Genomic DNA, 23511 nt, shown 5'->3' with positions numbered 1-23511 from the left:
CTCACACGTGTCATACACCACCCCTGTATGCGTCTTGTTTGTCTTGTCTGTTTACCTACCCAACCTACCTCCCCAGCTATACCAACCTCCTTCACCTGACATACCACTCTCACCTGAAAAAAAAAAGGGGGGGGCACTCTGTACCCACAAAAAAATTACGCCCCATACATAGCTGCCCATTCCACACACATGTCTGCTGAACATGGAAACTATCAATTACAATTGGCTGTACAACAAGTATTATTGTTGTCCTGACACCTCTCTCAGGGGTGGAAGGTTTCAAATGTCACACCAAATTACATACATATGCACAGCTGTTGCTGATGAAGAAATGGGCAGCTATGGGCCTTACCTACATCCCTCCTGCAAAACCCAAGCTTGTTTCCCTACTGTCTTACCCTCTTTGTGACCCCTTTTTCACCACTTTCCTGTCTCCCCATTTTCATTTCTTTCAAAGAAAATAGCGCGGGTGTGCGCCAGAGTAAGCACTGTTAAGCGGTTGTAAACAGGTGTGCGCGGAGCTGAACGCCAGTGCGCATGCGGGAGCTCCGCGCAAACCAGCACTAACCTGGTTACAACTGCTTAAAAGTGCCTTAGTCACTCTGATTGACAGGTCCTGTAGTCAGTTCAAAAGTAAAATAAAATCCCACTGTCAGTCTCGAACCCAGGACTTTGGAAACAGTAGTCTGCATGATCTACCACTAAGCCATGACTGTTATACAAGAACATTGTGCTAAAATAAATATATCATGTAATAGTAGGAATGAACATAAAGGGAATATAGGATGTATAGTACACAAAGCATGTCATTTATACTTACTGTCAAAACTAGTGGATTTCCATAATAGTGTGTGAACAGAAACAGCCATGCTAGCTGGTAGCTAGTAGGTAATAATGTCAGTTAATGTACATATATAAATGTATGTATATTTACATATATATATATATATCTATATAGTTGTAGGTGTCAGTGTGCATACACACTTACTACAGGAAACAGGAGAGAGGAATGGAGAAATGTGAATCTACAACACAGCCTGAATCATGAGAGAGATACTAACCTTTACACTCACAGAACAGTGTCCACAGCATACCAGCATGGTCCCCACCCTTACAATCTGAAAGGGCAACGCATATCTCACATACCCTTTTATAGCACTGTCCTGAAATCACAGTGAGAACTGCAATCAGTACACAACTGGCTGCATGCAATTAGCAAATGCTGGCTTACAATTGGTGCAGAGGCCATCACATGGACTTATGCAGCTACCTACAAAAGCATCCTGTACTCACACTCCACACATGCAATACTTTCATTGAACTGACTGGAGGTAGACAGAGAGAGAGAGAGGGAGAGGGAGAGAGAGACAGAGAGAGAGAGAGAGAAAGAAAAAAAAAATAAGAACACAAACAACAACACACGGTACACAAACTAAGTTGAAGCTGTCAGCAGTGTCAGTACCAAGCTGTGCCAGCAGCAGCAGGAAGCTGTAGTAGTAGTAACGCAACCAGCTGTGACAAACACAGGTAATGTAAAGTAACAAGTTAATAGTCTGCATACTGTGAACCCTCCATATGTGTCATAGGTCTGTATCTATAGGTATGTCCATGTGATATGTTGTGTGCACGTAGTTCCACCCAAAGGGAATGACTATACATTACATGTCATTCAGTGTTAGGCCATGATCCTGGCACCAGTTTTCCGTTTCAGTGAGGCCTGTCTGTAGGATGTATGTGTCAGCTGGTGTAACGACTATGGCGCTTAGTTTGCAGTCATCTGGGAACTTTGTCATCCACAACCTGCACATGTTTGCTTTTACATCTGAGAAATAAATGCCAAACAAGAGGGGTCCTAGGACAGAGGCCTGTGGGATACCACATGTGACTGGCATTGAGTCTGACATGGCTCCTGCAATATCGATATTATGGATTCTGTATGTCAACCAGTGTGCAACCCATCATGTGACATATGTAGTAACATGTAAGCTAATGAGCTTGTCTATGATGCCTGAGTGGAGTACTGTGTTGAAGGCCTTAGGCAAGTCCAGGTAGGCTGCATGGATTGTGTTGCCCTCATCAATGGCTGTAGTGACTGTTTTGAAAGGTCAACCAGGTTCAAAAGGCAGGATCAGCCCATCACAAAGGCAAACTGGCTGGGAACAAGTGTCTGCAGCTACCCAATATCGCTGTATATGCGTCCCATACTGAATCATTCCATAGCTTTGCAGACCAGGCTGGTTAAGCTTATGGTGCGGTAGTTCCCAGGGTCAGTAGAGGTGCCTCCTTAGTGGAGTGGGACCACTGTTGCTGTATGCCAGTGTTCAGGTACATATCCCGTAGTACGGCCAAGGTTAAATATCAATCTTATATGCGGTTGTATGTCCTCTTGGAGTTCACGTAGCACACATCCAGGGATACCATCAGGTCACATTGATGCTGTGTGTTCTGCTTTGCTGAGCGCGGCCCTCACCTGGACATGTGAGATGATAGGGAGGTTACATTCAGCTGTGATAAGTATTTCTAAGTGTGGGGGAGAAGGAGGGGGGATACGTGCACCGAACCTGTCTGCAAGAATGTTGCCAATATTTGTGTGTTCGGTGAATGTTAAGTAGGTGTGTAGTAACTCAGAGCATATCTGAGGCATTTGGTCCATATGTGTAACATAACTGAAGAAGGCCTTGTGGTTATCTATAGTGTTCGTGGCCATTTCCCTCCCAGAGTAGGCCGTGGATGTTGTTATGAGAGACCGTAGCTTATTACCAGTGCTGACCACAGATGCCTTCCCTTAATGTGAATCTGCTCTGTCGTGCAGTAGCCTCCTTCTATCGTTATGCAATCTGCCTTTGGCTGGAGTCCACCGGACAGGATGCCTAACCTTTGTGCATAGGGTCTGCGTTAGAAATGTGTGCGCATGTTCCATGCATTCTTTGGGATGTCCGTGGGAAGCATTCGCAAAGGGGTCAGCAGTGTGGGTTGTGGCTTCCACTGGCCCAGTGGGCTGCATGGATAACTGTCTAATCACATACATATCAAAGTAGTCTACTGTGCTGGTGGTGGTGGTGGTGGTGGGATATGTATATCCAGGCCGAGTAACTTGTGACCAGTTCCACATACAGTACCTTGGTATGAACCCCCAGAGTGAGGTTGTGCATTGGACCCGTCAGCATGTGGCACGGGCCAGTATGAGCCTGATCTTGGTTGCCATCATACCCTCACCAGGTATGCTACCACAATATGTAGGAAGGGTGTTCTATGTCTACATTCTGCTCAATCTCCAATGTCATTCATAGGGTATCCACTGGCTGTCAACATGTGCTTACATGCTAGGGAAGCCACAATGATTTGCAAGGGGCAGCTTGCACGTGACACCCATGGACCATTGTATATTGGCGAAGTCCCTTGATACACACATAGTGCGTTTTGCTGCAGGACACAGATTACATAGCCACCTCCACGAGTATCACACAGGATAGGACACTAACAGTGATGCTACACAACACCAGCAGTGTACACCGCAAGATGCATGCACTGGACACTGTCCTCAGCACGGTGAACTGCAATGTCTGTGCAGTATCAGATTCCTGATTCACGGCTCACAGGTGCAACCCATCACTGCCAGGTTATACCTCATACCATGCCTGTTGTCCCCTACACATGTAACACACATGGACAGGGGGGTGGTATCCCAAGGCACCACAGATACACACACCTCCAGGTTGTTGGCACAGCACAAAGCATCAGGGCCTATCCTTGAGCAGCTAACAGTGTGTTGGACTGCCTTCTGGTTCATAGCCTGGCACACACAACCCTCCCATACATAGGAAACCCACCTATCCTCCCTAACAACACTGGCAATGTGACAGTCTCAAGAAATGTCTTTATATGGCTGGACTGCATCCAGCCAAACATTGTGCGTGAGCATTACTGTAGCTACAACACACTAGCTGAAAGGTTCCCAGCATGTGGTCACTGAATTGTAGTGGAATAACATGTTACCACTCCCACAACAGGTGGGAACATGCAGTACCTGTTCATCGACTACATGTAGACTATATGGCCCAGACCAGATGTGTATCCCCTGCTGTAGGTATTATACCATATACAACCCACAATGTATAGACACATACCACGTGCGGCCCCTGCACAGTAAGACACAGTCATATTGTTATGCATTGCGAATACCATTTATCCACTCGAGGCACGTGTCAGACATGGTAACTACTGCAGGTCACAGGTATTTATGTGTATGTGTCACACACATACATCATGTGTGCATTGCCATTGCTGGTTTGCACAACAACCCACACAAGGTCATATTGTGTGACACAACCACACGTGGCAGTTGTGGGTTTCCAAAACATACCTATCTGTGCTCTGACAATGGTAATAGACCCAGTAGCGGACTGCACTATTGACATTACTGGCCAAGTAGCCCTGTTTGGTTGTACTGATAGTGTGGTGACATCCCCTGTGTTTACTGGGGGAATATGCAGCATCTGGTGTATTGTAGTATTTGCCAAAAGGATCTGTTCTCTCACACTTGCAATTATACACACCCTACTACCCTCCCCCACACACACACTTGCCATTTGTAGGATTCATACCCCTACCTAAATATTTCACGACACGTGAGAAAGACGCATTAGTGAAGCACACTATTCGGATTACTAGGAGGTTCCTCTTCTCTGGCTGTACTTATAGGGTGCTGAGATCATCAGTGTTTGGAAAGGGTAATGTGCATCATGTAATGTGATCTCCTGATTGCCAAAAAGCACATGTTTTTCATACAGAATTGCACACACACAAATTCCCCACATCCAAACACACACAGTTGTCATTTGCAGGTTTCAAACTCCTACCTAACTATGTTATGACACTTAAGAGACACATTAGCAGAGTGCGCTATTCGGATTACTGGGAAGTGTTTCTTCTCCAGCTGTACGTATAGGGTGCTGACATCATCAGTGTTTGGAAAGGGTAATGTGCATCATGTAGTGTGATCTCCTGATTGCCAAAAAGCACATGTCTTTCATACAAAATTACATACACACAAACTCCCCACATCCAAACTCACACACTTGCAGGTTTCAAACTCCTACTTAACTATGTTATGGCACTTGAGAAAGACGCATTAGCAGAGTGTGCTATTCTAATTACTGGGAGGTTTTCCTTCTCCTGCTGTACTTATAGGGTGCTGACATCATCAGTGCTTAGATAGGGGAATGTGCATCCTGTAGAGTGTTTTCACAGTTGCTGAAAGGGACATCTCCCTCACACACACACACACACACACACACACACACACACACACACACACACACACACACACACACACACACACACACACTGGGAGGTTGCAGGATTCAAACCCCTACCTAATTATGTTATGACACTTGTGATAGACACATTAGCAAAGTGTGCTATTTGCATTACTGGAAGATTTCCCTTCTCCTGCTGTACTTATAGGGTGCTGACATCATCAGTGCTTAGATAGGGGAATGTGCATCATGTAGAGTGTTTTCACAGTTGCCAAAAGGGACATCTCCCTCACACACTAGCCCCCCTCCACACACACTGGGCAGTTGTATGATTCAAACCCCTACCTAACTATGTTATGACACTCATGACAGATGCATTAGCAGAGCACGCTATTCACATTACTAGGAGGTTTCCTTTCTCCTGCTCTACTTATAGGGTGCTGACATCATCAGTGCTTAGATAGGGGAATGTGCATCCTGTAGAGTGTTTTCACAGTTGCCAAAAAGGACATCTCCCTCACACAGACATCCACACACACTAACCCCCTCCACACACACTAGGCAGTTGCAGGATTCAAACCCCTATCTAACTATGTTATGACACTCGTGACAGACACATTAGCGGAGCACGTTATTCGCATTACTGGGAGGTTTTCCTTCTCCTGCTGTACTTATAGGGTGCTGACATCATCAGTGCTTAGATAGGGGAATGCGCATCCTGTAGAGTGTTTTCCCAGTTGCCAAAAGGGACACTTCCCTCACACAGACTTGCACACACATCAACCCCTCTCACCCCCCCCCCCACACACACACACTGAGCATTTGCATGTTTCAAACCCCTACCTAACTATATTATGGCACTTGAGAGAGATGCATTAGCAGAGCGCGCTATCCGAATTACTGGGCATCCGCTCTGCACCTGCAGTATTTATAGGGTGCTGACATCTTTATTTCTACAGAGGTATGTACATCTAGTACTACCTGTCAGGTGGGGGATAGCATATATATGCATTTGCAGCCACCTACTTCAGGGTCAGATATGCACATCGCACTGGCAGGTTATGTTCTATACCATGCTTCATGACCACAGGACCTGTAACACACAACACAACCAGTCCAGAACACCACTCCCACATCCAGGACACACACTTTGCTTCCCTGGGAACAGTGCCGGGATATGCAGGTGTTCACATACACCATTCCAGTTATTAACATCAGGTACAGGCATATTGTGTGTGGGAACTACTCAGGCCTCTACAACTTTACCTTACAGCCACTACAATTTGTGGATCCATGTGCTATGGCAGAACCACTCACCATAGCCACATGGGGGAATACATATTGCATCTGTCCATCTGCAACATGGGTACTCACTGCTCCACACCAGAGGTAGACCACCATTGTTGATATCTGACCATTACCACCTTTCCCTGGACATCCATATCCCATCCCCACCCCCAGGCAAGGTTGTCACTGCAAACAAACTGTATTTAGCACAAGCAGACTCTACACTTGTGAAGACTGGGGTGGACAACTTCAAAGGACCCATGCTGGGGGACTATACTGGCCACTCTGCATAATCCTTGACAATTGCATTCTATGAGCATGTGTAAGGTTTGCATTGATCATGCTATCCCACTTATAGGTTCATAGGTTCATAGGTTTATACTAGGCTATCTGCCCTAAGGCATTTATAAGCCTAGCCCAAAGGTATGTGGCTTACGCCACCCCTTATGTTAGAAATAATGTGCCCATTAGTTTGTTGTGCCTCTGTCCAGCAGTGACACAGAGATGATTCCCGGGGTAAACCTACGATCTCCCATCCACCGGTCAAGATTTCTCTTGAACAGAGCCAGCGAGGTGCTCTGCCTCACATGGACCGGGATTTTATTCCACAGCATGGGAAGTCTCTGGGTGATAAATCTATCCCTCCAGCATGTCCTATTTATATCCGTGCTAAGGTTTAAGTCACTTGCTCTAGTGCTTCTGGTGGATTTGGATTTTTTGAGGTGGAGCATGTTCATTAATTCCGGGTTGGTAATGGCCTTGTATGTCAGGCACAGGTCACCTCTGAGCAGACGGTATGCAACTGAATAGAGTTGGAGTTTCTTCAGTCTGGCAGTATATGACAGGTTTTGGAGTCCCTTTATCCTTTTGGTGAGGAACTTTTGAGGTCTCTCCAATTGCTGCAGGTGTCGGGTGAGATACATCCCAAATGGGGCATTGTACTCGATCATTGGTCTGATAAGTGAAGAGTACAGGGGAACAATGACCTCACTTGATCTGGACGTGAATCCCTTCATGATCAGTTGGGCAATGTAGAAGGTCTTTTGAACCACTTTAGCAACGTGAGTGTCAAACGAGAGGCCACTGTCAACCTGGGTACCCAGGTCCCTGATAACCTCTTCTGTGCTTAATGGGTTGCCATCTATATGGTATCTTGGCGTTACCTTGTTTTTCCCGAAGGGTATGACTATACACTTTTTTGCCTTTAACTTCAGGCCATGGCTCTGGCACCAGCTATCAGTTTCCGTGAGACCCCTCTGAAGGATGTCTGTGTCCGATGTACTATCCACTATGACACCCAGTTTGCAGTCATCTGCAAACTTTGTCAGCCATAGTCCTCCTATGTTTGCCTGTACTTTTGAGAAGTAGATGCCGAACTATAGGGGGCCAAGGACTGAGCCCTGTGGGACACCACTTGTAACCGGCTTGGAGTCTGACATGGCTCCAGCAACTCTAACCCTGTGGGTTCTGTCCTTTAGCCAGTTTGCAACCCATCTTGTGACATATGAGTTTACATTTAAGCTGGTAAGTTTCTCTATGATACCAGAGTGGGGTATTGTGTCGAAAGCTTTTGCAAGGTCAAGGTAGGCTGTATGGACTGCCTTTCCCTCCTCAATGGCCTTGGTAACTGTTTCGAAGAAGTTGACCAAGTTCAAAAGGCAAGATCTGCCCTTGACAAAGCCAAACTGGGTTGGGTCCAAGGTCTGCAAGTCCCCTATGTCCTTGTTTATGAGTTCCATTATGATCCTCTCCATAGCCTTGCAGACCAGGCTTGTTAAGCTTATGGGGCAGTAATTACCAGGGTCCGTAGAGGCACCGCCTTTGTGGAGTGGGACCACAGTTGCCATACGCCACTCCTTGGGCACATGTCCTGTGGTAAGGCTAAGATTAAACAGCTGCCTTATGTGCGGGTTTAGTTCTTTATTGAGTTCATGTAGCACACAGCCGGGGACACCATCCGGTCCCATTGATGCTGTTTTTAGCTTTAGAGAGCAGCTTTCACCTGCGCATTTGAGATGTCTGGGAGGCTACACTCTGTTGGGATAGTTATCTCTCCTTTTGGGGGGGAGAGGGGGGTGAAGTTTGCGCTGAACCTGTCTGCCAGTATGTTGGCAATGTCTGTGGGTTCAGTGATTTTTGTATCATTTTGGAATAACTCTGAGCATATCTGGGAGTTTCCACCCAGGTTTCTGACATAGCTGAAGAAGGCCTTATGATTGTCTTTTGAATCTATGGCAATTTTTTTCTCAAAGTTGGCCTTGGATGATTTTATGAGGGATCGTAGTTTCTTGCTAGTACTGATTAAAGATGCCTTCCCTTTTTGGGATTTTGCTCTATCATGTAATAGCTTTCTCCTCTTATTGTAAAGTTTGTTTATGGCTGGGGTCCACCAAACTGGACGTTTGCCCTTGGTGGAAAGAGTCTTGGTTTTATTTGGGATTGCCTGATCCATGCAGTCCTGAAGGTGTTCATAGAAGGCATTTGTAAGGGCTTCCGCAGATTGGGTTGTGGTTTCCATTGGCTCGGGGGCCTTGAAGGATACCACACCTGTCTTGAGTAGTGTGAAGTTTGCTTTAGAGAAGTTCTTCACTGTGGTCTTTTTTGTTTGGGGTGGAGGTGGGATGTGGATTTCTAGTGAGATTAGTTTATGATCTGATCTCACCAAAGAGGGATATACTTCTGGTGTGGAGCATTTTGTCCCCATGTTTGTGATGATGAGATCTAGTATATTTTCTCCTCTTGTGGGGACAGTGACTAGTTGTTCCATGGCATTTGAATTTATGAACTCCAGGAACCTTTGGGCTAGAAAGTTGGGGCTTGAGTAATGTTCCCAGTCTATATTCGGGTAGTTGAAGTCACCCAATATGATGGTGTTTGGTGATACATTTATACCCTCCAGTGTCTTCAGGAAGGCTGTGTGGGTTTCCTGAGTTTGAGAGGGTGGCCTGTAGCATGCTACAAATTGTAGAGCAGTTTTGCCTATGGTTAATTGCACCTGGATTGTTTCCGATGCTCGTGTGTAGCCACCAACCTGGAGGTGTGGGTATCCTTGATGAATATGGATACACCCCTCCTTTTGTGGTATGGTCCGGGTTTTGGGGCGAACGCATGATATGAGGTAAAACCTGATAGTGCCGGGTGCTCTCAGGAGCCTTGAACCAGGTTTCAGTCACAGCACAGACATCGATGTTCTCCATACTGAGAAGGGCCTCGAGTGCGTGCATTTTGAGATTTAGACTTCTGGCATTGAGCAGCATTACCCTTAGTTTCTTCCCGTTGTTGTTTTCTAGGATGGTAGGTTTAGAATTTGAGCCTTGCCTAAAAAGGCACTATGGGGTGGCAAGAGCCTTAGCCAATATCCGAATCCCAGGGTGACAGGTGCAAGCCGTCCCTTGCGAAGCAGTGTGGCTTGTCAAGCATGTCATCCCAAGCAGACAGACACTGGATCCCCTTTGAATGACACCAGAAATTAAGCCAATTGTTAAAGCTGATCATCTTGTCACTATATTGTGGCATCATTCGTGGTGAAGGAAGGATACTGCTCAGGGTCAGGGTCATACCTGCCTGGGCTACATAATCGGAGAGCTCCTCTATGTCTCTTTTCATGTAGTCCAGGGAGTGCGTCTCAGGTCGTTCACACCAGCATGGACAATGACTGTGTCATACTTGTACTTGCCGTGGAGTGACCTGAGTGCTTGTGTTATGTGGCAGATTCTAGCGCCCGATAGGCAGCTTACCGTGACCTTCTCCTTGTTCAGCCTGGTGAGTGGGACATCAGTGTGTCTGACTATGGAGTCACCTATGACAAGTATGTTTGGTGTTGTATTTGGCCTTAAGGGCAGTGACTGCTTTGCACACTGATTTTGTTTTTATGTGTTGTTTGTGTGGTGTCTTGAGTTTGCAGTTGCTTGGGTGTCTGCTTTGGAGGCCTTTGCTGTTTAGGTAAATTTTTACTCAGAGCCTCCGGGTATGTCTTAGTGTGTTTATGTGTTTGATTCAGTGGTGTGGTTGAGTTATGTGAGACTTGTATTGTGGTGTGTGTAGTTGCCTTCTCCTCCTGCCTGGTCTTGCCAGTCCTGAGTTGAGAGAGCTCAGCCTCCAGTTTGGCTAAATAGCTGCATCTCTCACAAGTGTTAGTGTTATGTGGGAGGAGGAGAGGGTTGTCCGTGTACATGAGGCAATTGTAGCATTGCCTCAGAATTCCCAGATTCACCAACTGGGCAGGAGAGGACGCCAGCATCTGACTCTTCGACATGCTAGAAAGAATTATGAGTTGGTATGAGACAGAAAAGTAGAGGGCTTAGCAGAGAAGTAGGCACTCCTGGGGGGTTTTGCAAGTGAGGGATTTGTATAATATAGGAGTGCTTGACCTGCAAAGAAAATGCTTATAAGACAAGGGATATGCTTTTAAGACAAGTGCTGAGCTTTTTGAGAAGAAAAAGCAATTAGGAACAAGTGCTGTGCTTTTTAGTGAAGGTGTAAACTGTTTAGGTTCCTAACAGAGCAGTTCTAAGGGAAAAATTGAAGAACAGACTTTATGGAGCCAGAAAAAGTTTAACCTTGTTAAACCGGCGCTGCCCGATGCTGCTCTAGTGGCAACTCCGCGCTAAATCTCGCTAAAGCACTTTAAGGCGTGCTTGATAGCATGGGCTGGAAAGAAGCAGGAATAGACCCAAAACAGACAATAAAACTACACTTTCAAGTCAGTAACCACTCCTACGGGGGGCAGGGAAGGCTGCTCAATGTTATTCACTGCCACTGATCAACAGAGAGACTTTCCTTTAGCCCAAGCAAAAATGGCCTCACAGAAACTTACAAACAGTTCAGGAAACAGCAAGCCTGTAACTGAACTTTTTTAAATCTCAGAAAAGTGGGAAAAAAGCAAGATTTTTTTTTTTTTGTTATTGTTTTTTCAGAGATAGCAGAGGTTCACAGGTAATATCAAGTTATAACAGTGCAGTAAATGACCCCACACAAGAGTGCTAGGTCAAGGACAGAAAATATGCAAGTTTTGAGAAAAATAACAATTTAAAATTAAGTGCAAACAGGAAATTCAGTAAACAACTTTTGGTTGTGCTCTAAATACAGCTACTAATGCAGAAATCAAGTTTAACAAGCCAGAAAATGCTCAAACTAGGCAGCTATGCAGAAAAACTTAGCAAATAAACAGAGAAAAAATACTTAAAATCTCAAAAGTGGCTCCCTTCTTCTCTCAACGTTTTCTCCTCTTGGTGGGTGCTTCACCAACAGCCAACAAGCCTGAAAAGACGCCAAAACCACGAGGCAACTAGGTTTTAAGAGAGGAAGATGAAGGAGTTTTGGAAATGACCCCTGTTGGCCAATACAACTACAGTTTCAAGTCAGTAACCACTCCTACGGGGGGCAGGGAAGGCTGCTCAATGTTATTCACTGCCACTGATCAACAGAGAGAGACCTTCCTTTAGCCCAAGCAAAAATGGCCTCACAGAAACTTACAAACAGTTCAGGAAATGGCAAGCCTGTAACTGAACTTTTTTAAATCTCAGAAAAGTGTACCCATGACTACTCCACAACAAGACACCTGTCAGGTGTACACCAGCCATATATGAGCCGTCCAACAGACAGAGTGAGCTAATACATTGCAGAGCTGTAGCCCACAGAGGGAGGACATCTGTGAACAGTACCGGCATGACACTTCATTTCCACATAATCACCACAACACAGTGTTGACAGTGGAATTGTCCAGACAATGCAGATAGGGCTCCGCTCAGTCTGTTATTGATGTCCACTTACTGTTAGAGGTCCTCAGCAACCCTCTTCCAGCACACACCAACAACATGGATGTGGCTTAGCACATTCAAACCCTGGGATCTCCACTGTGCCCCTGCTTGACAGAGGCACAGCTCACTAGCCTCACACATTGCCTTATGTGACCTACTTTACAGTGGCACAGTAGCCTACTGTATTGGGGATGCAGATGCCAAGCACACTCTGGCTAAGCTGTCATTCCCTAGGGCAAGCAGCCTAGTATTGACCTCTACACCCATATGTTTAATTGTCAGATGCACAATATTTGTTGCTGTTAGACTGTTTGCAGGTCTTTATTGCCATAGCATTCCCTGTTCCTATGAACAACTTGTGTATCTGTGGAAGATGTTTGAATATGAGGGCGATCCACTATATCACTTATGTCTCTGTAGTTATTTACTGTGTGCACTGGGCAGATTGCTGTGTTGTGGTTGGTTCCTGGAATGACATGTACAAATACCAGATATGTGTGGCCAACTGCTAAACGGAGATATGGCCTAAGTGTGTGAGCATGCCCAGTTCAGCCTTTCCGTGGCATGTTATTTGACATATGCCTCATTTATCAAAGTGTGCGAGCATGCCCAGTGTGAGCTTTCCATATGTTGAACTCTGCAGTCCACCACATATTTGGGTGTGTGTGAACTTCAACAATATCTCACGTTTATGGTTATGTGTTGGGTGTCATGTTGTGTACTTACTGGACAACTGCTTCGTGTCTGAACACAACAGGGATTATACTGTGCCTGCAGGGTTTGCATGAGATATTTTGCATACAGTTGTCAACATCCTTTCATACTGACCTAACACTGTAGTACCATATAGTGTACTGGTTCAGTACCTTCACTGTGGTGGACAGTATCCTGGGCTTTAGTCCTATCACTGCTTGACATCTTCATAGTGAGCACAACAGACTGTGTAGGGGCCAGTTGTGCACATATGACCATGTTGCATTATGTTCAGATATGGACTACCTACACCAGGCTTGTCCAACATTGGTAGTGTATTCCACAACATAGGTGGACATTGGCAAACACTAGCGATGTTCCCTAGACCATTTCTGATGCTAGTCACAGAGTGTGTTTGTCCTTCGACACACATTGTAACTGGAGTTTGCCATGACATATGTCATGGCTAGTATACTGTACCTCCGTCTACCTCTGACATAACAGTGATACCCAGGGTTAACCTACCATCTCCCATCCACTCATCAGGATTCCTCTTCAGGGGTGTCAATAGGTGACTCTCTGGCTAACCTGTACTGGGAGTTTACTCAAGAGTGGGGGTGGCTTATGTGTTATAGATAATTCTGTACAGCTTGTCCTATGTATGTCAGTGCTGGGGTTCAGGTCTCTCATGTGTATAGCTCACAGCCATTCAGATTGTACAAGGTGCAGCATGTTCATTGATTCCAGCTTGGACATGGCTTCATACATCAGGCACAGCTTGCCTCTGGGTGGGCAGTATGGCAGTGTGTGGAGCTGCAGTTTGTTTAATCAGGCAACACATGGCATCTGTTCATGCTCTTTGCTACTCCTGGTGGGGTACTGTTGTTGACTTTACAGTTGATGGAGGTGTCTGCTGAGGTATATCCCACAGGGGCTATTGTAGTCAATTGTGACGCTGATGAAGGATGACTGCAGAGCCACAGTGACCTCCCCTTATCTACATCTGACAACCTTCATGATTGGGTGGGTATATGGTATGTTTCTGCAAACACTACAGCCACATGTTTGTCCAATGCAGGATATCTATCACCTTGTGTCCCCAGGTCTCTCATTACATGTTAGGTACATAATGGGTTAACACCTGTGTGGTAATTGGTGGGCACTTACTGTATATCCACGGTGGTTGTCTATACACAGTTCTGCAATTAGCTTGCTGACATGGCTATGGCTCCAGTTGTCTGTTTCTATTGTGGCCCTTTTGTGGGTTGCTTGTGTCAGCTGGGGGTCAGATATGGTGGGCAGTTTGTACTCCTCTGCATACATGTTCAGCCACAGTCCTTCCATGTTGGCCTGTACCTATGGGCCATATATACGGAACGGGGGAGGTCCCAGGACCAAGCCTTGTGAGATGCCACTCATATCTGCTTTGTAGTCTGACATGGATGCAGCATGTCTGACCATGTCAGTTCTGTCCTTGGTCTGGTTTGCAACCCCTCTACTGACACAGGGGTTTATATTTAAGCTGGTGAACATATCCATACTGAACTCGTAGGGTATTGTCTGGAAGCATATGCACGGTCCAGCTACACTGTATGGACCACATTGCCCTCATCACTGTCCTTAATGACTGTTTCAAATGGGTCAAACATGTTTAGGGGCAGGATCTGCACTTACAACAGCCACACTGGGTAGAGTCTGGTGTCAGTAGGTCCACGATAGCTTTATGTCTGCGGTACATACTGATCCTTTCCATAGCTGTGCAGACCAAGCTTGTCAGGATCCTGGGGTGGTAGTGTGCAGTATCCATTCAGGCAACACCTTTGTTGTGAAGGACCACTGTTGTTGTACACTGCTCTTTGGGTACATATCCTGTGGTAAGGCTGACATTGGGCAGTAGTGTGATTTGGCATTCCATTATTCTTGTAGTCCATGTTGGCCTCAGCCCAGGACACCATCACATACCTTTGCTGCTGTGTGTTTTGCTTTGTAGATGATGGCTGTTACCTCAGCATCTGCAATGCCAGGGGACCAGCAGTCTGCTGGGATAGATATTTTGCATTCGGGGGGGGTGGCGGTTGCACTTAACCTGTCAGGTTGTATGTTGGCAATATGTGTGTGTGTGTTTGGTATGTTGTTTGTAATATCTGTGTGATTCGGAGCATATCTGTGAATTCCAAACATGGTTCCTACCATCAATTGAGTAAGCCTTGTGATTATCCTTAGTGTCCTGTACAATTTGTATCTTCATAGGTTCATAGGTTCATACTAGGCTATCCACCCTAGGGCATTAGTAAGCCTAGCCAGAGTGTGTGTGTCTTTTGCCTCCCCTTGCTATGTGACTATTATGGCCATTTATGATTTTCTTTACTGTGCCTCTTTCTGGACGTGACACAGTGAAGACCCCCAGTGTACATGTACGATCATCCATCCACTTGGCAATATTCCTGTTGAGGGATGTCAGTGAGGGGCTCTGCCTAACATGGATTGGGATCCTGTTCCTGGGTGTGGGGAGCCTCTGGGTTATGTATCTGTCCCTCCAGCACATCCTATTTCATTATGTGTTGAGGCTGATATCTGTCACTCTCACAGCTCCAATGGCTTTGATTTCCTGGGGTGGAGCATGTCCATTACTCCTGTGTTGGGCATGGCCTTGTACAACAGACATACAATGCCTCTGTGTAGGCAGTCTGTGACTGCATTCAGCTGGGATGTCTACAGCCAGGCAGCATATGACATATATTTGACACCCTTTATCCTCTTGGTGAGGTACCTTTGAGGTCTTCCTAACCGCTGCAGGTGTCAGGTACGGTACATCCCATATGAGTCATTGTACTAGATTATGGGTCTGATAAGGGAACGGTACAGGGGCACAGTGACCTCTGTTGATGTAGATGTGAATCCTTTCATGATACGGTGTCCAATATAGACAGTCTTCCTAGCCACATTGGCATTGTGAGTGTCACATGACAGGTTACTGTCGACTTGTGTCCCTAGGCCCCTGACTACTCCTTGCATACATAATGGTTTACCACCTATGTGGTAATTTGTGAGTACCTTGTCTGGTATTTGGTGGGACATTCATACTGTCCAGTGTCTTCAGGATGTCTGGGTGGGGTTCCTGTGTGTGAGAGTGTGGTCTGTCACATGCTACAGACTGTACAGCAGTTTTGACTACACTTAGGTGCACATGGGTGGTCTCCGCTGCTTCGTGCATTGTCAGTTACCTGGCCATATGGGTGTCTGTGTTGCATATGGATACTCCCCCTCCTTTGATGTTTTGGTCCAGGTGTTTGGGCCATAATGCATGATATGTGGTATAACCTGGTAGTGCTGGTGTGCTGTCAGTAGGCTTGCAGCAGGCTTCTGTCACTGCACAGACATCAATGTTCTCCATACTGGGAAGTGCCTCAGGTGCATGCATATTGCAGTTTACACATCTGACATTGTTCAGCATTACCCTTATGTTTCTTACCACTTATGTTTTCTAGGGTGGTGGGTTAGTCTTTTTGGCCTTTCCTACGTACGACTCTATGGAGGTGGCAAAGGCCTTATCCAGTATCCAGACACCCAGGGGTAACAGGTGCAAGCCATCCCTGGAACAGCAGCATGGCTTGTCATGCATGACATCTCAAGCAGACAGACATTAGACCCTCTTGGACTGACAGCTGTAACTGTGCCACCTGTTAAAGCTGATCAATCTGTGTTTGTACTGTGGCATCATTCTTGGTGAGGGTTGGATGCTGCAAACGGCCAGTGTCATACCGGCCTGGAGTGCATATTCAGAGAGCTCATCCATGTCTCTTTTCATGTAGTCCAGGGAGGTACATCTCAGGTCATTCACACCAGCATGGACAATGAGTGCATCATATTTCTGCTTGCTTTGGGGTGACCTGCGCACTTGTGTTATGTGGCATATTGTGGCAGCCTACAGGCAGCTTACTGTACCCTTTCCCTTGTTCAGTCTGGTGAGTGGGACAGCAGTGTGTCTGCCTATACAGACACCTATTACAACTGTATCAGGCATGTTGTTTCTCCTTCTGGCCAGTAACTGTTTGGCACACCAGCTTTGTGTACTATGTGTTGCATGTGCTATGTTTGGAGGTTGTGGTTGCTTGGGGTCTGCTTTGGAGGCCTCTGTTGGTGTGGTGTGTTTGTAATTAGGGCCTCCGGGAATGTTTTTCTGTGTTTATGTGTTTGGTTTACAGTTGTGATAGGTCTATGTGGGACTGGGTTTGTGGTGTATGTGGTTACCTTCTCCTCCTGACTAGTTTTGACAGTACTGAGTTGGGGGAGCTCAGCCTCCGGTTTGGATAAATGGTTGCATCTCTCACATATATTTGCATTTCTTGGGGGGAGTTGAGGGTTGTCTGTGTACTTGGGGCAGGTGTCACATTGCCTCTGGATTCACAGATTCTACTTGTTGTGGCTGGCCTTAGTGGATTGTATGTGTGGACATATTTTATTAACATTCTAAAAAGGATGAGCCAGCACGTACAGTTCTATCGAACCCAACTTTATTTAAACAGATTCCATAAATGTTAAGGAATCCTGTTAACCAAGCATACCGGTTTCGGCCATATCATAGCCTTTGTCAATGCTATAAATTCTGTACAAGTCAGGAAACCCGACCCCTAGTGAGCAACCAATATATACTCCACATTTAAAGTGATATATCTTATTATACAATAAATAAAGGTATTGGACAAAAAAGCCATTTCTACCCCCATAATAGTATAATTCAACATAATAAACATATAAAATACATTTATGATCATAAACATCCTCAAAATTATTTTGAAAACAAGGGCATGTATCATAACCAAAATCTTTGGTGGGCCTTGACTAATAATCAAAAGAATATTTCAAAGCAATTTTATATATATGAATAACATATATATTGTATGTTAATAAACCTCAAAATCTGTCATGAATATTCATGCCCACTAATATCACAATATTGGTTCAGGCTATGCAAATAGTGTATGATATATACATAAATAAAAGATATCATAAACTCAACTCAATAAAACATGGAATTAATATATACATTCTCCATGTTCCTATTGATTTACAAATATCCCTTGAACCAAAAATCATAAATGGTACATGACCCCTTTATATAGATCATAATATGTATACATGACTTATAAAGGTCTATTCTAACATATTTAAGCCAGGTCTGAATAAACCACCCAATTGAATTATCCACCTATTTTCCATTTGATTAAGTTTTTGATGCCATCCTGCTTTGAAACTCCTATGAAGGGTTATTTTATCTATAACAACAAACCGAAAAATTGCCGAAGCATGTTCCAAGGTGTGTTTGAATAAGGCATTGGCAACACGTTTGTTCTTAATTGCACTTAGATGTTCCCCTATTCTAAATTTGACAGGTCTGGACGTTTGTCCGACATAAAATGCAGAACAACTACAGGTAGCCAAATACACCACCCAATCTGTGCTACAATTAGCAAAAACCCTTATCTCAAAAATACGGGACGTGTTTTTGCTAGAAAATTCTTTGGTTTGTTGCAAATGTTGGCAAGCAGCACAATGACCACAAGGATAACACCCCCTTAATATGTCACCACTTAAAGTTCTTTGTTGTGGTATATTTGGAATGTATCTTTTATAATGTGTGAAGTGAGAATTCATGTTTCTTCCCCGCCGGTAAGAAAACTGACAGTTTTCCGGCAACAACATACCTAAAATCTCATGTGACAAAAGAATGCCCCAATGTTGGTTGATGACATCCCTGAAACGATTGGTATTATTACCATAAGTAGTTACCAACCATATCGGTTGATTGTTATTTACTTTCTTACAATCCCTGTTATTTGTTTTGTAACACAATAGATCCTGACGTGTCATTCTATTAGTTTGTACTTCAGCTTTGGCTAATAGTTGAGATTCATAACCCCTTTGTAGAAACCTGCGCGATAAATCCAGACTGCAATCCAAATAATCTTGATCAGATGAACAAATACGTCTGATTCTCATATATTGAGATTTTGGAATATTGCGGATGGTGTGGCATGGATGAGAACTCTTAGCATGTAATAAAGTATTGTATTTAGAGAATTTCCGATATATAGTAGTCGATAAAGTATTATCTACAAGTTTGAGAACCTTAACATCCAAAAATACAATCTCTGAAAGTTCAATATTAGCCGTGAACCGAATACCAAGAGTGTTATTATTCAAATAATCCACAAACTGTATTAAACTTTGCTTATCTCCACGCCACACCATCCAGCAATCGTCTAGATATCTACGCCAGATATCCAGATGTTGTAAAAATTGATTATGTTGATCATCATATATATACCTAGCCTCATAATACCCCATGAACAAATCTGCATAGATGGGTGCAAAAGAAGCACCCATCGCAGTGCCCTTGATCTGCCAATAGGCCTGGCCTGCATAATAAAAGATGTTCTTCCGTAATACAAGTTCAGTAAGCTTGATCAAAAAATTGTTAAAGGCTAAGGGATAGAGGTTGGATTTATATAACCAAAAGGAAACAGCTAGAATTCCCTGATCATGTGGAATACTTGTATATAATGAAGCCACGTCAAGAGTACAAAGTAACCAGTGAGATTCTAGTTGGGAATCATTGATTATATTAAGGAATTCGGTGGTATCCTTAATACGAGACCTAATAAGCGACAATAAAGGTTTCAAATACTGAGTCAAAAAAGCTGACAATGGTTCCGTTAAGGAACCTCTACCTGAAACTATAGGTCTCCCAGGAGGATGTAATGGATCTTTATGTATCTTCGGTAACATGTATAAATACTGAGACCTAGGCTCTTCTACCTTAAGTTGCCCGCCTACCTGTGTAGTAATGATACCTTGTTGCACCGATAAATCCAAAAATCATCAATTTCTCTCTTGAAAGATAGAGTAGGATCCACATTTAATACCATATAAAACTAGAATCTGCTAACTGTCGCAAAGCTTCCTGATTGTATATTGAATGATCCAAAACCACAACTGCTCCTCCTTTATCCGCCATAGTTATAACTATGTTGTGATTACTACCAAGCTCAACCAAAGCTTGCCTTTCAGCTGCTGTTAAATTATTTTCAGTAAGCCCATATAAATTGGAAAAATGTAACTCTTTCATTATACACTCTCTGAAAATAGACACATGTTTGTTCATGGGGGGAACAAAATTGGATTTCCTAAACCTAAAATCAGATGATCTTTGAGTATTTTCCTGATCTGCAAAAAAGATTTTTAGGTTAAGTATTCTACAAAATTCATCAACATCTTGTAATAACTGAGTTTCTGAAACCAATGATGAGGGTACAAAAGAAAGCCCTTTATTCAATAGTTTGATATGTGCTGAAGAAAGTTCAAAAGAGGAAATATTATGTATATTATCAATTATGTCACCATTTGTTGTAACAGGGACTGTAAGGTTATGTTGCCGGAATCTGTTCTTATGCTTCTTACCACTCCGCCTCCTACCCCTAGCTCTAAAGGGGGGGGGGCTGTTTCCTTTTCGCTGCTGGGGACACCTGGCGTAAAGAACCTTCCCCATCCGTTACAGAAGAGGCCTCCTCTTCTGAGGTAGTATCAGACATAGATTTGTGATGCCTTAAGATGGACCTTGGTCTTTTTTTATTATTAATGTTACTAAATCTAGATTCCTGAAATCTAACAGATTTGTGATTTACAAAACGTTTCCCTTTTTCATAATCCATCAAGTCACGATTAAACTTATTAATTTTCCTTTTTGTAAGCTGTTTTTCCAATATTGAGAGGTCCTTAGCCAGGTCTGAAACATGTTGTGAATATGACACTTCAGATTTCAATTTTTCTACCTCCCCACACAAAATTTCAATCTCAGTAAGTTGACTCTGAATGGTCCTGTCATAATACCTTAATAAACAGTCAACAAAATGCATAGAGGATAAATGTTGTGCCACCGCCCATTCCTTGGAAAGCTCACTGTCTATATTGGCCACAATAGGTTGTATACGGACCCTGAGTCCCCTAGGAGTAATATCTTTAACCTTGTAGGCTTTAAAAAGTTTCAAATGCCATACATTAGTACGCAAAGCTTTCATATGTCTATTAAGCTTAGAAAACATATTATTGCACTGTGATGGGCCTTCTAATAATAAATTCGTGGAATCCGGTCCCGTTATTGTATTCAAACCAAACACCTCCAAATTATCTTGATCGGCCGAAAGACCCTTCAATAAATCACCAATATCCATAACTAAAATATATTATAGTGTAAGGGCACAAATTAACCGAGTGACCTTGAGAACAAGCACCAATTTCTATTCATCAATATGGATACTATTGTCCATGTTAAGTGTGACCCATCAACTATATTTGAAAATTATTCTATAAAAACTGAACCTTTTGACTATCTTACCATAAGTGGCCCAATATACAAAAAACTCTTCATCAAAAGACTGACCTTCGTCTCAATAGGCAATTTGACAATATTTGATGTCAAAAGTGTAATATCTGGGAAACATCCCAGAAAAAATATATTCAAATGGGTTATTAATCCAACCCTAAAAAATATTGCCCATCAATAGGCCGACATGCGTCTCTGCCAAAAGTTCAATTCTATAATAGTATATTGCCACCGTAAGATATTATAATCACACCAACCCATGAACCATCCAGGATTCAACCTGTTATGAACTCACATATGTACCGAGTTGTGTTAGTTACCATCAAGGCCACTCAAAATAACAGTATCACTAAAGCCCCATACATTCAAACCATTCCGGACCTAAGGCCGATTTAGCCATATGCTTAATTAATACAAAAAACATGTATATTAGGGCGAACCCCCTATATATATATACACATTAGTTTAATTAAAGGCCTGAACAAACCATCACAGTGCCGCACTATGTTTGTAAAAGAAACTCACCAGCCTACAAGGCCAAACGAACTACCAAAATTCTCACTAACTATCATCAAATGTAAGGTTGCATGTATCTAATCACTAATTGAATATTAAGGCCATTGTTATGTTGTTTATACCTAAAACCCAAAATGGGCCCAACCAACCAAAAAAGCTTCAAAAGCTTAACACAAGCCCCTGAAAATTGACCAGAACACTCCCCAAACCATATAAACTAGTCATCGCTCCAATTAGCGTGGACCCCTATCATACAATTCAAGGATATCCCACTATTGTCAACCTATAACTCTGTTAATACTATTAATAGTCATTGTACATGATTAAACAAATAGACCACACTAATAATGAACATATATATACACGCGCATACAGATATATGAACTACAAAATTGTGTATGTATCAAAAACATCTGTTATGTAAATAAACAGAAAAACATACAAATAATGAACAATATGAAAGTCCGATTATTGTCCAAATCATAGTCCAAATCTAAAATAAAAAAACATGTAGTCCAAAAATCCGTAAGTTCAAACGCTCCATGTTCGTAAACCTGCGATCACTCTGACTAGTTTAAATCCAAAGTTTGTAGATGTCCGAGCCCAAAATGGTATAACAAACCCACAATATGAAACGACCCATTTGTATGTTGTAAATAAGTCACATATCCACAGTTTGCAACCCAAACACGATCAGTTGAAATTCAAAAGAAGTAGAAAATGCCCCAATGTCCCAATCCATGAAAAAAGTACCTTAGATGCGTACCAAACAAGATGGCCGTCAATTCGCAAAAAAATAGAAAGAAACCTCTCGTGCGAAAAAAATAGAACAATCCTATTTCCATGGACACGCACCATCAAATGTAAAAACCAAGGTTAGGTCTCCGACTGTATCTTAAGCTCCAACTTAAATTGAAAAAGAAATGGTTCGACAAACCAGATGTCCCCAGCGCGAAAGAAACCAGCTAAGCAACTCCAAACCAGGACACGCGCACGCCGGACAACGTGCACGGCTCCAAACAATTCATCAACATTCTAAAAAGGATGAGCCAGCACGTACAGTTCTATCGAACCCAACTTTATTTAAACAGATTCCATAAATGTTAAGGAATCCTGTTAACCAAGCATACCGGTTTCGGCCATATCATAGCCTTTGTCAATGCTATAAATTCTGTACAAGTCAGGAAACCCGACCCCTAGTGAGCAACCAATATATACTCCACATTTAAAGTGATATATCTTATTATACAATAAATAAAGGTATTGGACAAAAAAGCCATTTCTACCCCCATAATAGTATAATTCAACATAATAAACATATAAAATACATTTATGATCATAAACATCCTCAATAATTTTTGTTATACCATTTTGGGCTCGGACATCTACAAACTTTGGATTTAAACTAGTCAGAGTGATCGCAGGTTTACGAACATGGAGCGTTTGAACTTACGGATTTTTGGACTACATGTTTTTTTATTTTAGATTTGGACTATGATTTGGACAATAATCGGACTTTCATATTGTTCATTATTTGTATGTTTTTCTGTTTATTTACATAACAGATGTTTTTGATACATACACAATTTTGTAGTTCATATATCTGTATGTGCGT

Source organism: Protopterus annectens, chromosome 7.part0 (assembly GCF_019279795.1).
Source record: "Protopterus annectens isolate FY-2018-M chromosome 7.part0, PAN1.0, whole genome shotgun sequence".
Lineage (NCBI taxonomy): Eukaryota > Metazoa > Chordata > Ceratodontiformes > Protopteridae > Protopterus > Protopterus annectens.
The sequence above is the reverse complement of the archived record's forward strand: the minus strand, read 5'-3'. Positions refer to the sequence as shown.